The following is a 13,124-nucleotide window of genomic DNA, read 5'->3' as shown; positions in this document are numbered from 1 at the left end:
TAGGAATGAATAACCTTGGTTCAAGAAATGAAAAGAAGGATGGTGTTGCTAGAGCATAACACGTGAAGTGGAGTGTGATGATAATGTAGTCAGAAAAGTAGGCAAGAGCCAGAAAACTCAGGGACTTCAAGGCCACAGAATAAGTGTGGCACTTTTGCTAGATGGACCAAGTTGTCTTTGTGGCTATTTTCCTATGACTATTTGGAAGTTCTAATTCTTATCTCCATTCTAGCAATGATTACCTTAAAAGCTATTTAAATGTATATTCATTTAAAAAATTACAATAGTAATAATATAAGTTCATATAGTGTAAAAAGTGAATTCCTGCCCCTTACTCTTTAGCACCAAGCCCTTTACTCTCCCCAGAGGGAACATTGTCAACAGCTTTGATAGGTATGACAGCAGACATTCTAATGTATTTAAATATATGTAAAACAAGTAATACACACACATATACTTTTAAAAACACACACATGGAATTATGATCTACATTCTGTCTATAATTTGTTTTTCTCATTTAATATGTCTTGCAGATCTTTATTCTTTCTTAAAGATAGAGACTATTCCAAGTATGATTTACTATGGCTTAACAATTCTACTATTGATGAGTAGTTACCAATATTTCTAAATAATAAAAATGATGTTGGATTTAGGCATCCATCTTAAGAAGTATCACAAAGAACACAAAATAAGTCTAAAATGGAAGGAAATAGTAAAAACAAAAACAGCAATAAAACAGAAAAAAAAGTGGCTTATCATTAAATTTGCACTTGCTTATTAGTATTCTCCTGGCCAGTGGTATCAGAAGTATTGGCTACTGGAAGTACTATTGCTTCTTCCTTTCTTGAAATGTTCTACGGATGTTTAATATACCACCCAATTCTCAACTGAAACTTATAGTTATTACATTTTTATAGCTTTAGAATAGGAAATCAGTACTTAATATTGTTTAACATTTTAAGCCTCACATATTAAAACTTAAAACATGGTTTACAAATAGACATCACACCCTTAAAGGAAATAACAGAAACAATTAGTAATCTCTCTATGTTCTCTTCATAGAGATTTCAAAATAAATCTAAGGTTATACATAGGATGTGGGTTTTTCACTGGGAGTAGTATTACAGAAAGTTTGTGGTATTAGAAGGGTCATGACACAATGCAGGTTGCTTAGTCTCAAATGCAAGTGTAAAGCTTACATTTTAAAAATATTTTAAATTACACTCACAGATGAAAAATGTAACACAAAGAGTGACTATGCTAAAGATATATCCAAGCTCTCTTTCTCTCCTTTGTAAAAGTTAAACTATTTCAGAGACCATAAGAAGGCAATATCTTGACTGTTTTTAAGGTTAAATAATACTTTTTTTTCAAGGCTATATTATGAAACTATGTTCAACGGTCACAGAAGCAACCATATTAACTTGCAGCAGGGGGACAATTTTTAAGTCCTAATTTGGTATTTTCAATGCATATATTAAAGCAAAATGTATTAAGCAAATTATAACTGCATATGAAATTACTATAGTAGAAGAAAACCCAATGATTTGAGTAAATCCCTGACAGTTGATAAGTAATCACTGTGATTAATCAACATAACCTTACTGAAACATCAATAGCAACCACTAAGCTTTAGTAAGTTATTACTGATTTGTACTTTGCCCTAAGAAAAATTAATCATAATAGTAAATGTGGTAAATGGTAGCCTCTCTGTGACTTCAAGGTGACTCATTTGACAGATCTAAAAACAAATCATACTCATATCATGTACCATTCTAAGTTTCTAAAACAGTTTCCTGTAATTTAAAGTCATGGACAAAAAGGTTTGAATATTTTTTAAGGTTTACTAACTAGGATAAAAAGTACATATAAATACTTTTAAGAAAATAATAAGGTAATCTGAAAAGTATGGAAGGGAGAAAATAAATTCGAAAATATTTTAATGCTAAGACTGATTTAATTCCATTTGAGAAGAGAAATATGCACACAAATACACAAACATTTTAAAGTGATTTTTCTCATAGGACCAACTACATGCCCACATGAAAAATCAGCATTTGCACAAGGTCCAAAAGCTAGAAAATATTTCTTTAAATCATAGTTTAATTAGAAACAAAGCAATTTTGTGACAAATACTTAAATTTGTATAATTCCAGGGGTCCCTAAAAACCATGAAATTACATAAACTATTTTTTACAATAGACTTTTTATAGAACAGCTTTGGATTTACAGAAAAAATGAGAAGACAGAGAGTTCCCATATACCTCTTGCACTCAATTTCTCCTATTAATAACATCTTCCATTAGTATGGTAAATTTGTTACAATTAATGAATTAATATTGATACCTTATTACTAAGCAAAGTCTAAAGTTAATTCAAATTTCCTTAGTTTTTTTGTTTGTTTTTAAGCTAATGTCCTTCTTCTGTCCCAGGATCCCATGTAGAATACCATATTACATTACATTCTGCTATCACGTCTCCTTAGGTTCCTCTTGGCTGTGATAGTTTCTCAGACTTTACTTGTTTTTGATGAGCTCTGAGGAGCACTGGTTAAGTATTTTGTAGGATGCCCCACCATTGAAAATTGTCAGGTATTTCTTCTCATGTTAAGATTGGGGTTTAAGGGTTACTGGAAGACTACAGAACTACCATTTTCATCACACCATAGTACATACTATCAATATGATTGATAACTACTGATTGACTTTGATTATCTGTGTGAGGCAGTGTTTGTCAAGTTTCTCCACTGTAAAGTTACTCTTTTCTTTCCTGCCCTTTCCATACTGTACCCTTGGAGGGAAGTCATTGTGCAGAGTCCATACTTATGGAAAAGGACTTCTTCCTCTCCTCAGGAATAGAATATCTACAATTATTTGAAATTCTTCTGCATAGAGATTTATCTCTTCTTCCCCACTTATTAATTTATTTAATCATTATTTATATCAGTGAACTCATGGGTATTTATTTTATACCATGAGTTAAAATCTACTATGACTTTAAACATTTTTTCCTCATTTGTTCTACCTTTGGCCATCAGGAACTCTTTCTGTTGGTTCTTCTGCCCCTTTAATGTAGGGTTTTGTTTTGTTTTTAAGCCCTTCTTTTCTCTAGTATTACAAGGTGTCTGGGCTCATCTTTGTCCTTACTATATTTCCTGTCCCAGTTGTGGAATCAGTTATTTCTCTGAGGAGCTTTGGTTTCCTTCATTGGAGAATGGTATGAGAAACCAAGATGTACATGCTAGGTGTACATCAATTAACTTTTATTAACACCAAGAGATTGCTGATATTTTGGTATTTAAGGGTCTAATCCTCCTTCACTAATTCTTCAGATGCTATTATGAGCTCATCTTGGGTATCTGAATGATATTCTTCATTTTTAAATACAGCAATACCTTAAAAACCTCTAGGTACCTAATTTCTTTATATTTAACTGCATACTAAATTTGGATACCAAAGAATCTAAGCACTTAAGTAAATAAAGTTTTAACTGAATTTTATCATCCTTAATGACTACATTGCAAGCTGAATAAAATATCTTACATACCTAACTTCTTCTGTTGAGGACTACTGTTAAAACTAGATAAAATTACAGAGTAGCCATTTTTTAAATTTAAAAAATGCTTAAAATTTTGATAAAATCATTTAAGAAAAATGAAAAATACTTTAATATTTGAGTAAGTTGCTCAAAACGGAAACCATTGTACTTCAAGGGGGAAAAAAAATCTTCCAAAAAGAAGTTTGTTAGCCAAGAGTTGGCATATAAACTACCACCTGTTGTGAAACTATTAACAAATTAGCTCAGGAAATTGAAAAGCACAAACTGATCACAAAGCTTTATGATAAACTCCATTATTTAGTAATGCCACTGCAATTTAACATTATTATAAAACATGTATTTTAAAGTTCAGTGATAAAGATTTTATCACTTCCTCTCCATCTCTGCCAAAACGGTATACTGATCTGGGCACACTGATTTAAACCTAACTCACTCATTTTAGGTCAGAACAGAATTTTGAGTGGGTGTTTCTTAAGCCAAGAGTGGTTGGGGTATTGCCCATCTGAGGCATCCCTAGAGGTTATTTGCTGGGCAAACTAACGAAAGTGGGTAAATGTTACTGGGTACCAGGAAAAGAAAAAAAAGTTGGATTTGAGTAGAACTACCCTGTTTTAAATTAAAAATTTTCCATTACTTATAACAAAGCAGCATTAATTTTATAGATGTGCTTGACCCACAGAAGCTTTTAATATGGTTATGACAAATTAATATGCTTATCTTTATAATAACCAAAATACAAACTTAATTCCAGGTTAAATATCAGAGAGCTTGAGTTTAATTCCCACCTATTTTCTTCAATCACCTGAGCAAAAATTAACTTTTCTGTGTTTTGTTCCACCACCAGCAAAGTAGAGCAAGTTTTATTTAGTGTGAATATAAAAATAAAGCCCTGGACTAATAAATAACATTTGGATCAATAGAATAAAGGTGGAAAATTCCACTAAGAGGAGGAAATACTTTTTAACCACCATTTCCTCCCTCCTAAATACTATGAATTACTCTTAAAAGCATTTTTTTTTCTGAATCAAGTTTCAATTAAATTTTTTTAATAGGTTAAATGTCTACTAATTGATCACTCCTATGCTCAAAACCTTCTAATGACTTTCCATCTTACTCAGACAAAGGCCAAAGTTCTTAGGCCCTACATAATCTGCCCTATTTACCTCACAGACTTCCTCTACTTCCCCTCTTACTTCACCCAGGGACTCTACTCAGACAAGCTCCTGGCCTTAGGCTCTTTGCCCTTACTAGTTCCTTAGCAGAGAATTCTTTCCCCAAATCTGCATGACTTACAAATGCTTTCTCATTTAATACCAACAATTCTAAAGCAGAAAACTTTCAGATCCTTAGTTCTGAATGAATAAATAAAAAGATAGGTTAAGTAACTTGTCAAAGATACTTAGTAAGTAGTTTGACTTCAAGATCTTAAATTCTTAACAAGTACAGTATCCCTAGCAATTATAAGAAAACAAAAAGACAAAAAGTTGTGACCACAGAGTCATTTAGGATTTAAAATTCTCTTGCTCTTAATAATAATTAAATTTCTTGAAGCTTTTTGTTCTGATCAGGTTCTATCATATTTATTTTTGCAGCTACTTAAACAAAGAAGCCAGAAAATCAGCTTGTAAAGTATATGGGCAGATAGGAAGAAAAAAACAAAAATTCTCCCTTAAAAGATAACAACTTGCATCACCTCAGATGTAAGTGAAGCCATTGACACCAACAATAAACATACATGAATTTTCAGAGTTTTAAATTCTATTCAACAACCTTTCAAAGAAGAGACCCACATTCAGTCACTCCTTATGTAAGATGATAAATGCATTTAGACAGAGTCTGAAATTGTTCTATCATCCTCATCAGTGACCTAATGATAAAAAGTGTATGCAAATTGATGCATTTGTGAATACAGTGATAATCTCTGAATTTTAAAAATTTGAATACTCAAAGTATATACAGTAAAAATCACTTGCAGAAACAGCAGATGAGCGAATTATTGTATTAATTTAACATCTAATACAAATAATTGAGCGATGATTATGTACGAAGCATTATATACCAAGTGCTGAGGAATACAGCAATTGAATGTCTGGCCAAAAATTCCTCTCACTGAGCTTCCACTATGGTGGAGGATGTGGACAACAAGAATAACAAGAAATGTATATTTTATGGCAAGAAATAATTGTTTTGATGAAACGTGAAGTGGCAGAAGAGCATAGTGGTTTGAATAGTAGTATTATTTTGGATAGAAATTTGGCCAAAGGAGCTTTATCTAATAAAATCATAAAGATCTGAATGAAATGAAAGGATTATATAGTATTTAAAATTCATAATGGTAACTCTGAATGGTCAAAAGATATTAAAATGATATACACGGTATAATTTTTATATTTAATGAAACCTCAGAGTTTAACCTCTTAATTTTATAGGTGTATATCTGCTCGAGACAAGCATTATAATAGAATGGTGACTAAAATCCATCTGTAAAGTGGCATTCTGTTTGAGAAGGAGGAAACCTAGCTAATAACTTTCTCAAACAGTTCTAAGAAAATGGCTAAAATTTGAAAATTGCTACACTTACAAAAGGCTAAATTCACTATGAGACACTAATATAAAACAGCTCCTCCAAAGACAAGGGGGAAAAGCATTATTATAAAAATCTTAAGTATATTACAGATGCAGATATCTCAAATAATAACATAGGGAAAGATTATAAACTTTAAATCAGACCGAACGTTTCAAGATGACTAAAGAATCTTTGAAATCAAATTTAATAAACTTTAGTCTCACAAGTGTATCTACCACTGAATGCTAGTGTTTATAAAAATGAGTATTTGTTCATCTAATGTATTTCCTTATCTAAATATGACACTTATAAAAGTATACTTTTCATAAATACTTTAAAAAGCAGGTCTTAATTATATCAACAGATTACATAATAACATGATTTATTAAATGAAGAGTTTGAGAAAAATTGGTTTATGGGAAAAAAATTTATTCAAAAGAGAGTAACATTAATTGGAAGAGTTGATCTGAAGAGATTGAAGTACAAAATATTTGACAGAGTTCTCCCCCTAGTGGAACTTGCAAAGGATCTGAAATATTTTCATAACTAAGAATAACCTAAAATGTATTATTCTTATAATTGAGAAAGGAGTTTCAGATTTTAGCAAGAGATCTATTCTGGATCTGCATGTAATAAGTAAATAAATGAATGAAAGCTGAATCATCAAGATGTTTACTGAAAACACATTTACTAAATGTATTAATAGCAAGCTAGCCAAGCACAACTCAGCAAGAACAAATACTTTAAAAGCAGAGGACTAGGGGGTACAGAGAAACACAATTTAGGAAGACACAGTGGCTTGTAGAATGGTACAGAATTTTGAGAGAATGTGAAAATTCTGAAAAGTGTGTGTGTGTGTGTGTGTGTGGGTAAGGGGTAGGGAGGGAGGATGAGGAGATAATGCTGAGAGATGAGATGGGAAATGCAGGTTTGGGCAACAATGAAAAGGTAAGCATTTTATGCTAAGGAATTTTGATATGATTTGCTAGGTAAAAGGCAGTCAGTAAAAGTTTTTATTTTTCAGAAAGCTAACTCGGATAGCTCTGTGGAAGAGTTGAGGCTGAAGAAGAGAGAACTGACTAGGAAGTTACTGTAATAGTTCAGGTAAGGCTGGGGACAGAAGAATTCAGGGAATGGCCTGGGGAATAGAAAGGCTAAGAGAGATTAAAAGAAAAGTTTCTGAAATTAAAATTACCTTTGATTTAGTTTTAGATTTATTCAGGACTTTTCTCTTTTGAAGTCCCAAACTGTGCCCAACTGAGGAGTTGGGCAAGATACTTCAGTCTTTATGAGTTATTAAAAATTATCTGAAAGCAAAACTACAAGGGTAGGTGAGAAGGTAAAATGCTGGTAATGTTAACTAGCACAAGCACTTTGTAAAAGAATTTGGTATTATCTAGTAAAGTTGAAAGTTTACATACTCTCTCTATATAGCCTTGATGTAGAGGGTTAAGAAAGGCTTAAGTGAAGTTCCTACTAGGTTGAACAATCCATTAAGAGATGATACCACTGATCAAGACTAGAGATACAAAAAGAAAAAAAAATTTGGATGAAATAGGAACCCATAATTTTATTTTAAAGATTTTTTATTTATTTCATATAGAGAGAGAGGGGGAGAGCCGGAGAGAGCAAGCACAAGCAGGGGGAGCAGCAAGCAGGGGAGAAGCAGGCATCCCGCTGAGCAAGGAGCCCGATGTGGGGCTCAATCCCAAGACCCTGGGATCATGACCTGAGCCGAAGGCAGACACTTAACTGACTGAGCCACCCAGGCGCCCCTAGGAACACGTAATTTTAAACATGTTGAATTTGAAGTGCCTGTGAAACTTCAGGTGGAGTGGTTTACTGTCCATTAAAACTACTGGTCTACTCATCAAAAGACACAATAAGTTTAAAAACAACAAAAGACAAGTCAGAGTGGAAAGAGGTATGTGTAAAACATAACATCAATAAATAAAGAACTACACATCCAAAGAAAAAGAAAAAACCTAATAGAAAAATACATACAAAGAGACTTTAGCAGACCTTTACAAAAGAGGAAATCCAAATGGCCAGCCTCATTAGTAATCAGCAAATGGAAATTAAAACCACACTGAAGTATCACTGCATACCCACCAGAATGGCACAAGTTAAAACATCTGACACCACCAAGTGTTGAGGAGGCTATGGAACAAGCAAGGACTTTCATATGCTGCTCTTGGGAGTTTAAACTGGTACAAGCACTTTGGAAAATAAAGTTGAAGATTTGCATGTCTATGACACAAACATTCCACGCTAGAGAAACATGTACACGTGGTCAGCATAGTGCACAAGATTGCTCATAACCACAGCACTGTTCAAAACAGTCCCAATCCACAAACTCCCAAATGACCAATAATATTAGAGTGGATAGATACATTGTGATATATTCATAAAATGGAATATGTACAACAATAAAAATGATTACTCTTACTAAAATAACGTTGAACAAAAGAAAGAAGAGACAAAGATATTCAAGAACGCTCTATTCAAAGTTCAGAAACAGGGAAAACTAAACTGTACAGATCAGAGAGGCAAACGAAGATGACACAATTATAAGGAAAAGCAAAGGAATGACTACCACAAAACTCAGGACAAGGGAGTCAGGTGTGATTGGGTAGACTTCTGGGTACAGGCATATTCTGTATCTTGACCTGAGCCATGATTATATGGGTAATGTGTTTACCCATATTATAATGTAGCTCTGTATTATGAACTTCTTGGTATATTGTGCTAATAATTTTAAAAATAATTTTTAAAAAGGTTTAAAAATTATCGGTTGTGGAAACATGCAAGGGCCAGAGTTACATTAGGATCTGTTGTTGTACAGATGCCTCCTAAAGCCATGTAAGTGAGACCCTTCATTTGAATACAGCTTTTAAAAAGCCAAAAACATGGGATTCTCAGAGGAATACAAACATTCAGAAATGATAAGACTAAAACAATAAACAAGAAAGAAGAGAGGCAAAAGTGAGTGGTGCTGGGAAAGCTACGGGAGGAGAGAACATAAAGAGGATGACTGGCCAACAATGACAAATGAGATAAACTCAAGCATGATAAAGACCGAAAAAATACCAATGAATTTAGCAATTAGGATTCCAGTGATTATTTAATCAAGAGCCACTTGATGCCAACATATTCCTGATAGTAAAAATTTCATGCATTTTCTATTTTCAGAAACAATATTAACATGTTATATTTCACTTTAAACAAAACATGCAGCATATCAGGCTCTTCACTTTAATAAGTATTTCAGAATAAATAAAAACAATAATATAAATCTTGCTGTTTGTGACTAACATGTAAAGAAATGTAGCAAAATTTCATAATTTTCTTGATGTTAGAAAACTACAGGCTTAAACTAGAATTGCATATGATAGCATGATTTAAATTGCTGATTACAAACATGTCATGCAGTCAGTTCATGTCTGAAGTTTTTCTGAATATGTGCTACCTTACAGGGAATATTACCAACAGAACATAAAGGCTATTTTTTTATAAACATATACAAATCATAATGTGTTATGATTACTTTCAACCCAGATCAAAAGATGAGGCTATAATATATGTAAGTCTTAGAAATTAACCAAATTTTAGGGGCGCCTGGGTGGCTCAGTTGTTAAGCGTCTGCCTTCGGCTCAGGTCATGATCCCAGGGTCCTGGGATCGAGCCCCGCATCGGGCTCCCTGCTCAGTGGGAAGCCTGCTTCTCCCTCTCCCACTCCCCCTGCTTGTGTTCCCTCTCTCGCTGTGTCTCTCTGTCAAATAAATAAATAAAATCTTAAAAAAAAAAAAAAAAAAAAGAAATTAACCAAATTTTAAATTGAAATTTAATTCAAAGGATATTTCAAGTGGGAAGAAAATTCTAGATGTTGCAGCAAAAACTGTATTATGGCTTGGAATAGAATATAACACATTTTGAAAGAAATAAGATTTTCAACATGATATTTTTCCCATATTAATAAGAAATAGGACACAGAATGACAAAATGTTTAGTTTTGAATCTTCTTTTGAAAATTGCTTTGGCAATGTACAAATATGGTAAACTATCACTCAAACATGGACTTAGAGCAGAGGCAACAAAAGAAAAATAGGTAAGTTGTACTTCAACAAAAATATAAACTTTTGTGCATCAAAAGACAGCAAAAACTGTTTGCCAACTATCAATCTGATAAGGGATTGACATCAAGAATATATAAGGAACTTTCACAACTCAACAACCTGATTTAAAAAATGAGCAAACATGGATCGGAAGAATAAACATTGTTAAAATGTCAATGCTACCCAGAGCAATCTATACCTTCAATGCCATCCTGATCAAAATTCCAATGACATTTTTCAAAGGGCTGGAACAAACAATTCTAAAATTTGTATGGAATCAGAAAAGATCCTGAATCACCAAGGGAATGTTGAAAAAGAAAAACAAAGCTGGGGGCATCACGTTGCCCGATTTCAAGCTGTATTACAAAGCAGTGATCACCAGGACAGCATGGTACTGGCACAAAAACAGACATATAGACCAATGGAACAGAACAGAGAACCCAGATATGAACCCTCAACTCTATGGTCAAATAATCTTCGACAAAGCAGGAAAAAATATGCAATGGAAAAAAGACAGTCTCTTCAATAAATGGCGCTGGGAAAATTGGACAGCTATATACAGAAGAATGAAACTCGACCATTCTCTAACACCATACACAAAGATAAACTCAAAACGGATGAAAGACCTCAATGTGAGACAGGAATCCATCAAAATCCTAGAGGAGAACATAGGCAGTAATCTCTTTGACATCGGCCACAGCAACTTCTTTCAAGATTCATCTCCAAAGGCTAGTGAAACAAAAGCAAAAATGAACTTTTGGGACTTCATCAAGATAAAAAGCTTCTGCACAGCAAAGGAAACAGTCAACAAAACAAAGAGGCAACACACAGAATGGGAGAAGATATTTGCAAATGACACTACAGATAAAGGGCTGGTATCCAAAATCTATAAAGAACTTCTCAAACTCAACACCCCAAAAAACAAATAATCAAGTCAAAAAATGGGCAGAAGACATGAACAGACACTTCTTCAAAGAAGACATACAAATGGCTAACAGACACATGAAAAAATGTTCATCATCATTAGCCATGAGGGAAATTCAAATCAAAACCACACTGAGATACCTCCTTACACCAGTTAGAATGGCAAAAATTGACAAGGCAAGAAACAACAAATGTTGGAGAGGTTGTGGAGAAAGGGGAACCCTCTTACACTGTTGATGGGGATGCAAGTTGGTACAGCCACTTTGGAAAACAGTGCAGAGGTGCCTCAAAAAATTAAAAATAGAGCTACCCTATGACCCAGCAATTGCACTCCTGGGTATTTACCCCAAAGACACAGATGTAGTGAAAAGAAGGGCCATATGCACCCCAATGTTCATAGCAGCAATGTCCGCAATAGCCAAACTGTGGAAAGAGCTGAGATGCCCTTCAACAGACGAATGGATAAAGAAGATGTGGTCCATATATACAATGGACTATTACTCAGCCATCAGAAAGGATGAATACGCAACTTTCACATCAACATGGATGGGACTGGAGGAGATTATGCTAAGTGAAATAAGTCAAGCAGAGAAAGTCAATTATCATATGGTTTCACTTATTTGTGGAACATAAGGAATAGCATGGAGGACATTAGGAGAAGGAAGGGAAAAATGAAGGGGGGCGGAATCGGAGGGAGAGATGAACCAGGAGAGACTATGGACTCTGAGAAACAAACTGAGGGTTCTAGAGGGGAGGGGGGTGGGGGGATGGGTTAGCCGGGTGATGGGTATTAAGGAGGGCACGTACTGCATGGAGCACTGGGTGTTATACGAAGAAAACAATGAACCGTGTATCACTACATCAAAAACTAATGATGTATTGTATGGTGACTAACACAATAAAATAAAATTAAGAAAAAATAAAAAAATAAAAAAAAATGAGCAAAGGACTCATAGATATTTCTGTAAAGAAGGTATACAAATAGCAAATAAGCAAATGAAAAGATGGTCAACATCACTAATCATTAGGGAAATGTGAATCGAAACCACAATGAGCTACCACTTTACACTGATTAGGATGGCTACTATAAAAAAACAAACAATAACAACAAAAAACCCAGAAAATTAACAAGTGTTGGAGAGGACATGGACAGAAATAAGAGCCCTTGTGCAATGGCTAGCAAAAATGTAAAATGGTGCAGCTGCTATGGAAAATAGAACAGCAATTCCTCAAATAATTAAACACAGAATTACTATATGATCTATCAATGCCACTTCTGGGTAAATCCCAAAGAAATGAAAGCAGGGATTCAAAGAGATTTGTACAACTATGTTCACGGCAGCATTATTCACAAGAGCCAAAAGGTGGAAGCAACCCAAGTGTTTACCAATGGATAAATAAACAAAATGTGGTATACACATACAATGGAATATTACTCAGTCTTAAAAAGGAAGGAAATTTTTTCACACATTACAACATGGATAAACCTTAATGACATTATGCTAAGTGAAAAGAGCCAGTCATAAAAAGACAAATACTGGGGCATCTGCGTGGCTCAGTTAAAGTGGCCAACACTTGATTTCGGCTCAGGTCATGATCTCGGGGTCCTGGGACTGAGCCCTGCAGTGGGTAGGTGGGTTAGTCTGTGGTTCGGTCTGTCAGGCTCCCTCCTCAGTGGGGAGTCTGCTTTCCCTCTTTTTCTCTCTCTCTTTCCCTCTGCCCCTCCCCCCACTTGTGCACTCTCTTTCTCTAGAATGAATAAATAAATCTTGAAAAAAAAAAAGAGATGCCTGGGTGGCTCAGTCAGTTAAATGTCTGCCTTGGGCTCAGGTCATGATCCCAGGGTCCTGGGATGGAGTCCTGCATCGGGCTCCTTGCTCAGCGGGGAGTCTGCTTCTCCTTCTGCCTGCCACTCTCCCTGCTTGTGTGCACGCTCTCTCTCTAGCTGACAAATAATTAAA

The 13,124-nt window shown here is 34.5% G+C and overlaps 1 protein-coding gene across 8 annotated transcripts in view; it reads right to left on the bottom strand.

Annotated features, from left to right (window-relative positions):
- The window catches only part of EVI5 (ecotropic viral integration site 5), a 197,921-nt gene that overhangs the window by 47,258 nt on the left and 137,539 nt on the right, over positions 1 to 13,124 (bottom strand). The window lies entirely within an intron of this gene.

The sequence above is a fragment of the Halichoerus grypus genome, chromosome 5 (genome assembly GCF_964656455.1).
Source record: "Halichoerus grypus chromosome 5, mHalGry1.hap1.1, whole genome shotgun sequence".
In the NCBI taxonomy this organism is placed as follows: Eukaryota; Metazoa; Chordata; class Mammalia; order Carnivora; family Phocidae; genus Halichoerus; species Halichoerus grypus.
Note: the sequence above shows the minus strand (reverse complement) of the source record. Positions and strands in the feature narration are given on the sequence as shown.